The following is a 16,094-nucleotide window of genomic DNA, read 5'->3' as shown; positions in this document are numbered from 1 at the left end:
TTTCTTCTTTTTTGGGGAACTGGATGCTAGTTAACCACTCCATGTAGTTTTTTTTTCTATAAAAGAAAGTCGATTCACTACTAAAAAAGAATTAGAAATTAGGGACGAATGAATTCAATTTAAAAATAGCAAAACTCGTTATGTTAGTTAGCTATGAATAATTTAAGCGATGGATTATTAAAGATGTTCGTCTAATCCTACTTTTCTAATCGTGATTATCTATAGATTAACAATCCAATTATTAGTGCATTTGGATGTTGTTTCATACCTAACCTTGAAGAAGAATATTGAAAAGTTAAGAACATAATAAACTTTTATAGGTAGTAAAAAACGAAAGATTTATATATGTAAAAAACGAAAGATTTATATATTTTTTCTAACGTTATATTTCAAAATTAAAGTATGTGTAAATACTAAAGAATTATAAAAAAAATGACTCGTTCACTTGCAATGTTTTGACATTTTGCTCTTGAATTGACTATAGTTATCCAACATACAAATTATTTAGTAATAATTGGTAAAGAAAAAGAGGTGCACGAGCTTGATAAAGTTGCACGCCCTCGTGTATTTAAGCACTAAAGTTGGTATATTAGTACACTATAATGACTAAAAAAAGTGCCTGTAATGACATTGGTTAAATTTTTTTTAAAATTAGAAACATTAAATATTTTTTAATTGAACCGACTTTGATAGAAACATTGACGGCTTATCCATATTCGGAGCGTTGGTTCCGGTGATTAAGCGAAGTGAATAGATATTCGATTGATATGGTGTTGTTGTTGCCGCCTTTGCTTTCCGTTTGGCCTTCAGAGCCATTTGTCTAGCGATTTTCAGATTTCCTCCTTTGGTTTACTATTTTGATAATTAATAAAGCAAGAAGTTAGAATTAAGTAGGGTTTGATGTTGGGCCTAACTCGGGTAATGGCCTTGGGACTTTTGTTTGGTCCAAATCCAAATGAAGTCCAACTATTGGGCCATTGGACTAGCCCCGTTTCAATTCTTTGAAAGTGATTCCAATTGCAGGAAATTTTGGAAAAAAAATTTAAATATACCTCCTTAGATTATAAATTGCAAGTTATAGCAAGACTTCTTGGATTGCAACTAATAGCAAGTTTTAAAGAAATAAAATAATAAAAAATTTAAAACAAACAAAATTAAGAATAAAACATTTTTTTATATGCTAATTAAAAAAATTTCCATTTTAATAGGAGTTAGTTATTATGTGGACTAAAATTATGGAACCTATTAGTGTGCATATTCTTTTCTATTTCTTAATTTATATTTATATTCATTTTTTAAAAAGAAAAATAAATACTTCTTCTTTTTTCATAATTCATTCTTACTCAATCTCTATTTTAATTACCAATTCATGAATTTTGAATTCACAATAGAATTGGTGATAGTAAATATTATATGTTAACAATTTATGTTTACTTTGTGAATTGTATACAACCTATTATTCATGTATTATTTTATAAATTAAGCCAAAATCAATTTATATATAGCAAAGTCATATTTTAAATGATTTTTTATTTTTGGGGTATCAATTTATGAAATTGGTATATACAATTGTATATAAATAATATATCTTATAACTGTTTCTAGTGTATGAAAATGGTACATAATATGATATCCACGAATTATTTTAATAAATTTTACTAAAGTCATTTTATACTCTTGTTATAATTAAGTTTTTTTCTTTTGTTTTTGTGGGGAGGGAGGGGTCTCAATGTATGTCATTGACATTAAAATTGGTATTGATGAAATTTCGTATATGTCACATTTGTATGAAATGAGTTTTATGAATGTGACAATTGATACGAAAAATGTTGTTTTATATTACATAACTTTTTTAGTGTATGTAATGGATATTTAATGAAAAATTGTCACCATACATAATGAAAATAAACTAACCGATAATTGTTTGGTATCAAATAACTTTTCGTTGCAATAAAAAAGGTAATCTGTATTAGCCATGATTGATATTGGTGTTGATTCACTATATTAATTTTGCTTTGTGCAATAAGTATACTTCAATAGTTAGACAAAAATATAGTTACAACTTGCAATAAATAATCTAAAAAATACATATAAATATAATTTTCACATATAATAAAACTAAATCTATTCACTGGGTCGGGATTTTAATTAATAAAGTGTTACATTTCTTTACAATGTTGTACTTCCTCGTTTTTCATTTTTCCTATTGAATACTTTATTTGGCAAAGTTAATTCTCAAAGTATATGTCATATTTTTTTTATTTTTTTTTAAAAAGATCAGAAAAGTTTTCTTTTAAGAAAAAAACTTTTTTAGCTTTATTTTATTATTATTATTTATTGAAAGTCACTATTGTGATAAAAAGATGAAATCTATGAATAATTGAAGAAGATTGAAAGAATAATGTGTATCAATGTAGAAATATTTTACTAAATTTTACTTCTTAATTTAAGAACAAATTTTGTTACTTTACTGATAAAGTTTAAAAAAGTATAAATAAAGATAATTATTGAAACCAAAATTTATTTTTAACATAATTATCAATAGATTTAATGAGGAGAGATAGAATATTAAAGACTAAAAAATAGGAGATGATAACAAACTCTTTTTTTTTTTTAAATATTATTTTTTAAAGAATTATTATAACTTGCAATTAAATCTTTAATTCAATAGTTATGTAAAAGTATTGCTATAACTTGCCATAAACAATCTAATAAATATATAGAGATAATTCTCACGGAAATTTTTTCATATATATGATATTAGACTCCTATTTTATCAAGCATAATAGTGTTTTCTAATTTACCAAATATAAACCATTTTTCTAATTTACCAAATATAAACCTAGTTAAAAGAAAGACACCACCCAGGTTATACATATGGAAAGCAGAGGTCAAATTAGGAAAAAAAATTAATGATCTATAAATAGACATTAGATTGTGATACACTCTGTGAAGTAGAGCAGTCAAAAGAAACAACTTTCTCTCGCTTTCTCTATGGCCAAACCTTAACTGATGGTTGTTTTGGCTATTGGCTAGCCAACTACGGTGGCTGATCATTCTTTTAATTCGATAACCTTTCAACCTTTACACTCAAAAGCTTCTGAAATCCTTTCAATTAACCCTAGTTTGACAATTGAGAATCATTTATGCAATGGCAATGGTCCAACAATCAGAAACTGCTCCTCATAAAGAAGTTGTCATGATGGAAGACGTTCCACAAATTAAATGGACGGAGGAGGAGGTGGATGCAATGAACAAGATTGAAAATCTGCAATATGCAGTGATAGACAAATTCACGTATGAATGGACAGATCTTGAAGAGTTGAGGTTAATTATACCTCAACAATGTGATATCAAAATGGAGTGTCAAATTGGCCTATTTTGTAGTAAACACATTCTCATATGCCTAGCTCAACATGCTGATTTTATTAATCTGTATCTAAAAGAGTTTCTATATTAAGTGCAAAGATCGATATCTATATCTCATGTGCAATTTAATTTATAGTGCAAGATTCAGAGTTAATGAGAAAATTATTAAGTCGATGGCATGGATATCATTTTCCTAACATACTGCCCACACATTTTATGAAAGAATGATTGTTTTCTTTAGCTTATACAGTTGGAAAACACATCCAACTTGATTTAGCCATAATTAATAAAACTAGACCAAGTTGTGCAAGGTTAAAAATGTTGATTGATCTAAAAGCAGAGCTCTCTAAATCAATTTTCATGAACATAGTTAATGAGCAACGGGGGAGCAGACTGAAGTTATCCCTATCAAATAAGATTACACTTTGAAATACTCAAAGAATGTAAAATGTAGGGACATGGTGATGATGAATGTAGAAATAGTAACAGCGATAAATGCAAAGTTAAGGTGGAGGTAATAGAAGAGAAAAGGGTGGAGAAGCCAGAGAAGATCATCAAAAAGCATATTCAAAATTGTGTTCACAAATTACGAGAATTTATCTAGTGGTGAGGTTGTTGGTGATCCAAGTTCATGGAATATAGTGAAGGATGGAAATCCTAGTAAACAAAATAAAGTATGGAGTCTATATCATAAATTATGGTGGGAAATAGATTAGATATGTTAGGAGAGGTGGCAGGAGAATCGTCTAATACAATAGACAAGGTCATCGATAATAATAGTTCAAGCTCAAAACATACAATAAAAAAGAAGAATGGTAACAAATAATTGCTAATTTTTTAGAAAAAGAAGATATGCATATGGGGAAGTCAGCCTAGGAATGGGTTAATCAAGTATTTGACAAGCAACATAATGTTATTGTAGTTTAGTCAGAAATTTCACAAGCCTTGTAACACATCAAAAAAATCTTGATGGGTAGCATGTTAGTTTTAAGAGACAGACTAGAGATGGAAAAACATGTCAGAAGATAAGGTGGAGCTTAAAGAGAATCAAGTACCACAGTTAGAAGGGGCTATTCACACAGATATGGTTGTAAAAAGTGGGACTTCATGTCCTGATCAAAACTTGAGTGGTCCTGTAATTGCACCAGTAGAACCTGCAATAAATCATGTAATTAGTCATGTAAAGCAACATATCATGTAGAAGAGGAGGGCAAGGTAAGAGGTCAACAGGGAGAAGATGCAACAGACAGTGTTATGGATCCAAGATCCTATAATGCAGGCAGTATTATAGATAAAAGAAGATAATGAGAAACAAGAATAGGTCACCAACACCGCTTTGGTTAAGATCTATAATGTGGAGAATGTCTCTAAAGAACATAAGGTTGGCCAGATAACCCCTGTTGAGGATAGTTTTGCATTGTTGGAAGGTCTTGTAGCAGTACAGACAAATGAAAGTCAGGTGGCATTAATGCAATCTCCTAACTGAGTGTTACATGATATTGTAGCACACAACTTAAAAAATAGCAAGAGGGTAAGGAATCAAACTCACAGCAATTTAGGGTGAGGAATCAAACTCACAACAAAAAGGAATCATCGAGTTAGAGGTAGAAGATGAGATAATGGAGAACATTACAAATGTTGATCTATCTTCGAGGCTCTTGAAAACTGCAAGGAAAAGAAAAAAAAGGGCAAGGAGAATCAAGTCATCCTATCAAAGTGCAACCAAAGAGGAACAAATCAAAAGTTAGTGATCAATGAAGGCATTCATTATGGAATATCAGATCCGTGAAGTCCCAAAAGGCTTTTCAAAGAGTTCAAATGTTACTCAAGTTTCATAAATTTACATTTATTGATTTACTTGAACTATTTCAACAATATAGACACATCAATGAGTACATAATGAGATTGAGATGCCTACAATTATTGCTAATTGTAATAGTAAAAGTTGATTTTCTATTAATCAAGATGTGGATTACACTATGGTGCAAGACTCAAAATAGCAAATCATTGTACAATTAAAGTAGCAAGATCACAATCAAAGTTTCTTTTTTAATGTGGTGTATGCTAAATGTAGTGTGGAATAAAGAAAAGTTTCATGGGAGGAATTAAATCTTCTGGAAGCAGGTATGAATAACCCTCGGCTTACTGGTGGATACTTTAATGTGGTGTTAAATTCACTAGAAAAATAGGGGGCTTTCCTGTTAATCCTCCTGACTATAATGATTTTGAAAGTTTCATTGTTTTTCGTGTGACTTATCTATTCAATTTCAAGAGGAGTCTTTTTACATGGTGGAATTAGAGGGATGGAGATGGATATATTTTTGAAAGATTGTATAGGGTCCTTCTTAGTAATGATATGACATGTTGGTACAATCATGCAGAGATAGAGAATCTTCCCAAAATAGGGTCAAATTATAACCCTATTTTAATTTTTTTGTCTGAAGGTTTAACTAGACACAGGAAGCCTTTCAGGTTTCTCAAATTTTGGACTGATCATGCCCCTTTTAAAGATGTGGTTAATCAGAATTGGTTGTCTAATGATGTCCTTAATCTATTTACTACTTTCAAGGGGAATATTGAAAGAGTTGAAACTGCTCTATCTGTGTGGAGTAGAGAGGTCTATAGAGTATTTTTAAATAACTTATCATTAAAGAGGATATTTTCAAGATAAAAGATTTTTTTTTGAAGATGTCCAAACTACTAAAAATAAAGGAGTTATGCACATGACTCAACATGAATACAAAAGGTACTTGAATTTTGAAGAAATTTTTTGGCAACATAAGGCAGAATATGACTGGTTTGAGAACGGGGACACAAATACAAAGTTTTTCACAATATTATCAAAGATAAAAAGAAAAAAACTACAATAGTTACAAAGGATTCAAAAAATTTCTTCAAAATGCAAGTACCTTTTGTATTCATGTTGAGTCATGTGCATAACTCCTCTATTTTTAGTAGTTTGGACATCTTCAAAAAAAAAATCTTTTATCTTGAAAATATAAAAGGTACTTGCATTTTGAAGAAATTTTTTGGCAACATAAGGCAGAATATGACTGGTTTGAGAACGGGGACACAAATACAAAGTTTTTCACAATATTATCAAAGATAAAAAGAAAAAAACTACAATAGTTACAAAGGATTCAAAAAATTTCTTCAAAATGCAAGTACCTTTTGTATTCATGTTGAGTCATGTGCATAACTCCTCTATTTTTAGTAGTTTGGACATCTTCAAAAAAAAATCTTTTATCTTGAAAACTACAATAGTTACAAAGGATTCAAAATCAGGAAGGCAATTGGCTAAATGAGGAAAAAAATATTGCAGCTGAAGCAATAAGATTCTATAATGATCACTTCTTACAAAAAAGGGATGTCATTTCATTTTCTTTACTTAGGCATATTCGTGAAAGAATTGGAGAAAAAGATAATATTATTATGTGAAAAATTCTAGAGCTAGAGGAGATAAAAAATAACGTGTTTGTATTGAAAGGAGATAGTGCTAGTGAAAGTGGTCTTGATGGCCTCACTAGTAGATTTTGTAAATGTCATTGGGACATTGTTGGGAAGGATCTTATAGAATGGTAATTGATTTTTTCAGAGACAACAATCTTCTTAAGTTTGTTTTTCATACTAACTTGGTCTTACTCTCTAAGAAATAATTAGTGAGTAATTTTGTTGATCTTAGTCCAATTAGTTTGCATAATTTTATCAATAAAATTATCTCTAAAGTTATTGAAGATAGAATTGAGGCTCTTCTTCCTAGACTGATCTCTGCCAATCAATTAGGTTTTGTGAAAGGAACAAACATTATTATTGCAACGCCTCGAATCTGGTACCCGAAATGCTACACAGTGCTCATGACCCCGAAGGACCACAAGCTAACCCATGACTGATATCTGTACCTGTATACTTTATAATATACTATATAAATGCAGAAACATAAACTGAAAGGCCATAAGGTTCAAAAATGAGGCATAATATCTGATAAAAATATAACATCTGGGTGGGGTATGAAATACCCAAAATAAAACTAAAATAAACTATCTGAACATACTGTAGTCTGAAAAGCCTCTAAAACATGACTGTCTAAATAAGAAGTTGATGGGACATGTCCCCGACTAACTCTAACTAATAAATTAACTAATGAGATAATAAAGTAATGATCATGTCCTCGAAAGATGAGGACTCACTTCTAACTTTGACTGCTGAGACTGGAATGCTACTGATGCTCTGGAGCTCGTGTCTCTGAACTTATGGTATAAAAACACCATAGCACGAATGCGTCAGTACAAACTGAATATCATGAGCGTGAGAATACATGCATGACTATGCGACTGTAACTGAGATCGTGATAGGACTGAATACTGAGTTCTAACTACTGAGTCTACTGGTAACATGGATTAATGATGTCTGAGTTCACTAATACTGGGTACTGAATAACTGATAACATAAGTAACTGTATCTGATAGTCTAAGATCTGATGGAACTAGCTGAGTTCTGTACTGTATCTGAGTTGACTGTATCAGACAGTCCTAAATCTGTAGAACTATCTGAGTTCTATTACTAAGATCGAGACTGAGACTAAATCTGAGACTGTGGGAGGTAATCATCTAACCGATATGCCTGAAACTAAACTTGTGGGGTCCAACCTATAACCCTAGTTGGAAGGGTGTTAATATCGTGCCACGAGTAAAGATAAGCTGTGAGGTAACCCTCTCTGATAGGAGGCTCTTCCGTTAACCTTCCTGTAGGAATAACCCCAAATGGGATGTATTAGTAGCCCTACACATAGGGGTACATCTATACCTATGTTGGCTACGTAGTTTTGGAACACAAGGATTGCTACTAAGGGTTAAACCCCTGCTGGTAGGAATGCCCCCATCCTTGGGTTCACTCGGTGCTGAATCCTACTCCCAACTAAATATACACTGAACTGATTAACTAAACTGAACTGATATTAATAGTATTATTTAGCGAAGCTAAATTGAGTTCTGTTGGATGATAGAATGCTACTGAAATCTGAGGACTGACCAGGAGTATTGAAGTTACTGAGATTACTGAGTACTGAGATTACTGAACTACTGAGATTAATTAGATTTTTGAGTTTTCCTAAGTCACATGACTGACTGAGTTCTATGGATCATGGCTCGACTGAGAGTATCGTGAAATCATGACATGGCTCTAGGCACACATCTAACTTATCGGGTACAAGTACCCCCAGGACTCAATAGCATAAAACTGACAAAACATGACTTTCTTGAACACATGATCACATCAACAATTCATAATACAATAAGTTGCAGAATTCATGAAGTACAAGTTCTAAAGCACCACAATGGCCACACATACATGCATAATTCTTTGACTAAGACATTTCATCAAACACTTGACATGCATGAATTTGTACATGAATGGGGATTTCATACTATCATACTAGTAGGGCACTTTTCTTTCACATAGGCATTTAATCAAACACATGGTAGGCATAATATATGTAAATAACATTATACAATAAATAAACACCATGATTCAACTCCAATTTCATCATTCAAGGGTTTAATCATAGATTCACATGAAGCTACACCTATACTAAATTAATTTCATTTAAGATATATCACCAAAACATGGAATAGAATTCAATTAGTTATTACCAATATGAACAAAAGCAAACCCAACATGGAATTCATAAAAAAATCCATACACTTGAATTTAGAAAAGAGATTCTTGGACTTCATGAATGAAAGGAGTCCATGAATGAACACTATGCATACCTCAAAATCTTAAATCTTGAAGGAGGTTAACTTTTCTTGAAGGTTCTTGAATGGTGGCACTTTGATTCTTGAGTTTTCTTGGAGAAGGGTTTGAATCTTATTCTTGGGTTTTGATATTGAAAGAAACCCTAATTTTGATGTTATGGATGAATGAGGAGTTATGTTCTTTGATTTGATGTAATCAGGGGTTAAAAAGGATGGAAAAAGACCCAAAAAGTCCTTTAAAACGTTGTTTCAGCGTTGTTTCGAACAAAATTGATGGTCTGGGTGATGGACCGTCACTCTGGTGACTGACTGTCACTCTAACCGTCAGTTTTGGGCCATAAAATGGCCTTAATTCCTCAGTTGCGATGGACAAAGCGATGGTCCGTCTCTGACTTGACGGTCCGTTAGCTTGACCGTCGCTCCTGGGCAGCTCGGATAGCTCTCAGTAAAACGGCCATAACATTTTACTCTGATACCAGATTTTGGCAAAATTGGTATCGTTGGAAATATAATTCAATTATATATCTATTGGTGGGTCATGATATCAAAAGATCTTTGTATAATGGGAGATATGATCATTTAAAATTGACTATGATAATATTCTTCTCAAGAATTCAATCGGTAAGGGATGTTTTGATCCATCTAATAGCTAGGACGTATTTAAGGCCTTAATATACATATAACTTGATTATAAAACTACCAAATCACTATAATTTATTTCTCATGAGCTTAAAGCATGGTTCTACTATCAGTTGGGATTCTCGGGGTATTATAATTATGAATGTGTTGTTGACTTAAAATATAGTTTCTGATATTAGAAAGAAGGGTGAGACTACCAATGTTGTCATTAAGTTAGATATGGGAAAGTCTTATGATAGGGTCTCATGGTTTTTCTTGATGAAAGTTTTAAGGAGGATGAGATTTTTGTTAATCTTATATGGAGACTAATGTTTAACAATTGGTGTTCTATCCTGATTAGTAGCTAATTTAAAAGATTTGTTCATTCTACTAAAGGGGTGAAGCAGGGGTATCCTCTATCTCTAACTTTATACATATTGTCAACAGAGCTTTGAATTCCTAATCTTAACCATCTTCCTTATGCAGATGAAACTATAATCTTTGCCTTAACAGATCCAAACTCTAAAGAAAATAGTGGCTATTTTAAAAGATTATGAAATTCAATCAGGTCAGAAGGCCAACAAAGATAAAAGTGCCTTTTACATACATAAAAGTGTTGCAGTTGATGTGAGGCTTTTGATCAAAGAGTGTACAGGTATTTTTAAAGGACAATTTCCTCTAAAAAATATAAGGAAGAAAAAAGAGAACTATGTTGATCTTTTAAATAGAGTGAAATCTAAGCTGCAATCATGAAAAAATAACATGCTTTATTATGGAGATAAATAGGTTTTGATTACAAGTGTTTTGTAAAGTGTTTCTATTCATGTGCTTTCAATAATAGTTCCCCTAAAGTGTGTAATAATGGAGTTGCATAGAATTTTTGCCAAATATTTTGAAGTAACAAGGTGATAGATAGGGGTAAACATTGGATTGCTTGGGTTGAAGTGTATTTGTCTAAATAAGAAGTGAAGCAGGGGGAGGGGGTTGGGGTTCAAATCTCTATTTGAAATCTCATAAGCTATGCATGCAAAACTCTAGTGGAGGTTTAGAACACAGAACTCATTATGATCTCATTACATGTGGAACAAGTATTAAAAGAAAAAACTTTCAACTCTGGAATAGTGGAAAGGTGGATCTCAACAGTGGAAATACATGCTCCAAAATTGGGGCTGTATTGAAAAATATATGTGGTTGGAACCTAAAAAGGGTTAATCTACTTTTGGTATGATAATTGGACTAGTTTGGGGTCTTTGCACAAACTTCAGCCATATATTTCTTCATGCCATCCTTTGATTTATATAGAGGTGTTTTTGAAGGATACATGATGGGATTACTTGAAGCAAAAAACTATTTTCCAGTCCACTTTGTTAATTTTGTTAGATAGTATGTGGATTATGTTAGAAAATCTTGTAGTGATAAACCATGGTGGATTAGAACTAGCAGTGGGAAGGTTTTTGTAAAATCAGCTTGGGAACTACTGAGGAAAAAGGTGGAGATTTTTGATTATTTCAAGAAGATATGGGCAAAATATTTGCCTTTCAGTACTTTAGTTTTTGGGTGGAGAGTGTGGACTAATAGAGTTCCTATGGCTGCAATTCTAGCAAAATGAAATTCTAATATTTCACAGTTGTGTGTTTGCTGTTCTAGGCTTGAAAATGAAATAATAGAGCACTTATTTCTGAAAAGGGAGATTGCCACCCCTATTTGGAATTATGTTTCTTCCGCTACAGGTATTATTGATTCCAAAATTTAGATTAAACAAACTTTGACGGTTTGGTGGGACGCACAAGGTAATGCTAGACAGAAAGTAATTTTTCAAGCTTTACCTAATATATTTTTGTGGTTTCTATGGAAAAGGAGGAATGTTATTTTACATGGGGAGAATTATCCAACAGGCAAGGTTTTTTGGGATATCAGTAGTACGATTTTTAAGTTTCTAAGTTTAAAGTATAATTATCTAGAAATTCCCAAATCATGGCCTTAGATGGTAAATGTCACGACCTTGAATAGGCATGTGATGGTACCTGTTACACCCTCATGTATAGGTAAGCCTAGTCCAATTCAAATTTAAAATTAAAGTAATATAGAAGTAAAAGAAGAGATATTAAACCCAAAATATAAATATAGGTCTAGTTGTCACTAGTAAAAGCCTCTAATATAGAATAAAAAAGTAATTTAAGGTATCTTAAATGTGAATAATGCATAAGATAAATACAGAAAGATCTGAGTAAGCTCTGTAGTCTACCACTACCTCAATCTCCACATTGCCAACTCTGAAAGAATGCAATCTACAATCTACCAATCGAATTAACACTTGCACAGGGTGTAGAAAATAAGAAAAAAGAATAAAATGTAAGGGAAAGTACGAAACCACATGTACTTAGCTTGCATCATCGATAGCCGATCCTAATTCAAAGTGATGGCTTGAACTACCACCCAAACTACCTAAGGTTCCCCAAATAATATATATCTCATAATTACATCATTTTTTTCCTATTATGGCAATCAAACACAATGATAAACAGATTTTTCAAAAATAGGGTAGGCATACTAACCTAGGTGAGTTGACACTCTTTATTAATATTCACCAACAAAGGAAAAATCAATTATAATCAACCAAGTAATATGGAATGAAATTAATGAGAGAGTTCACATATATGTTAGTGTATCTCATACTACCAATAGGGGCTACACGTCTATCTCTCCTGTCAAGCCTCAACCATACTTTATGTCTCAAATATTCCAATTTTAAATAAGTAAAATGAATTCCCAAACATAATATCACAAACAACATCTTAACGTAGAAATATAGTACAAGATTAAATACTAACACAGTATCAAACCACACCAAGGATGACAATGCAATGCAATAAAGTGATGATGATGATGAAATATTTTGAAACTTTTTGCATACATCCATCGTGCTCGCAGTTACTAAGTAGGACCTATGGGGGGGTCCACAATCCATATACTCATATAATCTCAACCTGATATCTCAAATCAACCTTACCAGCACATTCCTCAGTATATGTATTTTATAAAGTATCTCATTTACTTATAAAAATCAAACTATCTCAGTGGTACCAATGCTGTATGAATATGCATATGTGATATGAGGATGTAATACTCACAACCAATTAGTATGAAGATTAAAATCCATTCATACATGTATAAGTGAGCTCAGATTCAACTCAATGTATCAATAGTTCATGATATCAGTTTTCATTAAGCACCACCCAAATAAATAGTTAAGTAGTCATCAATTATATCATTTCCAACCCCTCACTTGGGCATCACTATAATGATAATGCAAATAAATGCTCAAATAAGGCCTATAATTTTAAGTCAAGTCCCTACTTAGGCGATAGAATGATAGATAAAGCATTCTAATGCACAAATAAGGCCTATGATGACAAGTCAATCCCTTAATTGGGCGATGTAACAATAAATAAGATATTTATTGCACAAACATGACTAATAACCTCAAGTCAATCCCCACCGAGCATTATAATAATCATCCAGCAAGCAATATATATATAAGCCCCCACTCAAGCACACGGTCAAAAATAATTACTCAAATCCATAAATATTTTCACACAACCCCCATATGGACAATATTAAATAAACAACAATCCCAAAATAATATATTGCAGAACTACCCAAACTCAACTTGCTCCATACGATAAGTCACATTCATTATTGCAAGTCCATTTATACTCTAAGTGTTCTCTAAAACTCGACCATTCCATCATATTCAATACTAACATAATTTTTCCCTAGAGATCGCTAAACCCCAGCCATCATAGTAAAGGCCATTAAATAAGATTCAAGCTTCAAAATAGGCAATAATCTTACTACAAGTAGTAATACTAACTAATTAAGGCATTAATGTAACTACAGTTTCATCAGAAGACTCTGGTACCTACAAAGATGCTTGCTATTTTATCTAAGTGGAACCCCCAATCCTAAATGAATTACAATATACAAACAAACACATATATAACACATAAACTCTTTGGAGAAAGTCAAGGTAAATCTCAACTTGCCTTAACAGAAGATCCGCAACCCGAACACTATCGAAAGCCTCGATCAAAAGCTTGAGTCCCTTGAATCATCTCCAAAAATGATCAATTTGATCAAATACGATATCTATACATCAAAATAAATCCAATGATACCTGTATTGACTATATTTAAGACGAGTCTAAAATTGTCCACAAAAATAGGTTAAAAAATAAAAGGGGTAAAATCAAGATTTTATTTTAAAATCATGATTCTCAAAATCATATAAACCTATAAGTGAAAATCCACTAAAAATGAATTAAAAATAAGATCTAAATCAAAGAAAAACTATTTTCATGATTTACCGGCAAAACCCCAAAAAATTCATTAAAAATTAAAAAGGGTAAAAATGGAATTCTATGTGAAAATCATAATACTCAAGTGGATAAACCTCTATGGGTTAAAACCCAAGTAAAAACAAGGAGGAATCGAAGCTCAAATTAAAAAATACCAAAATTTTATTTTTGGGAGAAAAACCCTAAAACCCTTTTTTTAAAATCTTTGATTTAGAAGAATTTAGATGATAATATTGGTAAAAAATTATTTAGAATTGAGCTCCTAACTTACCCACACAAACTTACCCAAAAAACTCCCTCCAAGGCTCCCAATTTGATAAAAATGGTGAAAATGAGCAAAAAGGGGCTAAATCACAAAATTGGGATGTTTTCAGTAAAGTCAAGGGCTTGTTGACCATGTTGTTGACCATTGACCGCGTGCATTAATTGTTGATTGCATGTGTTGAGTGCACCAACAACCAACAACTTTAAAAACTTATTTTTGACCCTTGAAACTCATTCAGGACCCTATGAACATAAAGCAGTAGTGTAAAGTAATCATAAAATATGTTCAGAATCCAATGAAATCTTCAGATTTATGAAAAAATTATTTAGAACAAATTAACCTCCAGAACTCCTTTAGGCCAAAATACCATTTTCAAACAGAGGATCAAAATACAAAATAAAGGTTTCAAACCCGAATCAATCATGATACCAAATCAAAATCAATGATTCAGATCTAATGGAACTGTTAAAATTCTCATTCGAGACTCGAATTACAAGATGTTGACTAAAGTCAAACCTATCCTTTTAAGAATGTTCAAAAATGTAAACTCAAATAACATAATATCATATGCATTAGGAACCATTCCAACTATTCCCATAGTTCATAAATCAGATAAGGTAACCATGGGGAGGGGAAAATGGTCAAAACCCAAAAAATTTGAAAATCACAATGAGAGTCATTACAGTAAAACTTCTTGATGCTTTGATATCATAGTAAGGTGGTTATATGGAATAAACCTCCACAAAGATGGTAGAAGTGTAACACAGATGGAGCATCTAGAGGTAATCCTAATTTTAGTGCAACAACTTTTAGAATGAGAGATAATTATGGAGATTTAATAAGAAAACAGGGAGTAAGGATAGCAACTTCAACTAATTTAGTAGCTGATGCTACTGCAATTATAGAAAGAATATAAAATTACTGGGAGAAGGAGTTTACAAATAATATTAATAAAACAAAACTCATTGACCATAGTGAACTTTATAAATGGAATTTGGGAAGTGACTTGGAGTATGGAAATGGAGGTCAACTCCATTAACACGCTAAAGACATTGATAGAAGTAAGAGTACAATACTTTTAAGGAAGGAAAATACTTTTGTTAATTATTTTGCTAACTTGATTTTTGATTTTGTAGGTACTTATGAATTTCAAAACTTTCAAGAGGTCCTAGCAAAAGGCAAGAAAATCTGAAACATAAGTTTGTCTTTGAAATAAATAAAGACAACTAATGATAGATGAGGTTCGAATTAACTCCAAATTCTAGAGCATATTAGTTCCTCAAAAAACCAAGAAGTTTTGCACAAAGAACAATTATCACGTATGGTACTCGAACTAGGATCCACACCAAAAGGGTATAGTAGCAGTGAGTATGGTCTACTTGTACTAGTAGGTATCACTGACCAACTAAGCAAAGTAGGAAAATAAGATAAGTAAAGAAAATACTATGAGCACTGAACCTACGAGCAAAAAAGTTTCCAAATTGTAGCTCACACCATCTTCACTAACCGTTATGATATATACAATATTAAATGTCAAACATATAAAAAAGTATAGATAGAAGGTAAATACACGTCAAATAACACACAAAAACAACAAATAATATGCAAATACAATACAATGTAATGAATGATGAATTGAGTAGTAGAAAGTTATCACATGACTTTTATTATACACATATCGAGCCTCAATTCTTCCAAAATATATGTTAAAAGACCTCAAATCCCCAAACCC

At 31.9% G+C, this 16,094-nt stretch overlaps 1 long non-coding RNA gene across 1 annotated transcript; it reads right to left on the bottom strand.

Moving 5' to 3' along the window:
* Positions 1-2,817: 2,817 nt before the first annotated feature.
* Positions 2,818-5,888, bottom strand: LOC107844791. The gene is made up of 3 exons (XR_001666570.2): positions 4,919-5,888; positions 4,425-4,523; positions 2,818-3,268 (listed from the first exon to the last, which is right to left on the bottom strand). It is a non-coding gene; the product is annotated as an uncharacterized LOC107844791 (long non-coding RNA).
* Between the last annotated feature and the right edge of the window lie 10,206 nt (positions 5,889-16,094).

This window comes from Capsicum annuum, chromosome 10 (genome assembly GCF_002878395.1).
Source record: "Capsicum annuum cultivar UCD-10X-F1 chromosome 10, UCD10Xv1.1, whole genome shotgun sequence".
Lineage (NCBI taxonomy): Eukaryota > Viridiplantae > Streptophyta > Magnoliopsida > Solanales > Solanaceae > Capsicum > Capsicum annuum.
The sequence above is the reverse complement of the archived record's forward strand: the minus strand, read 5'-3'. Positions and strand labels throughout refer to the sequence as shown.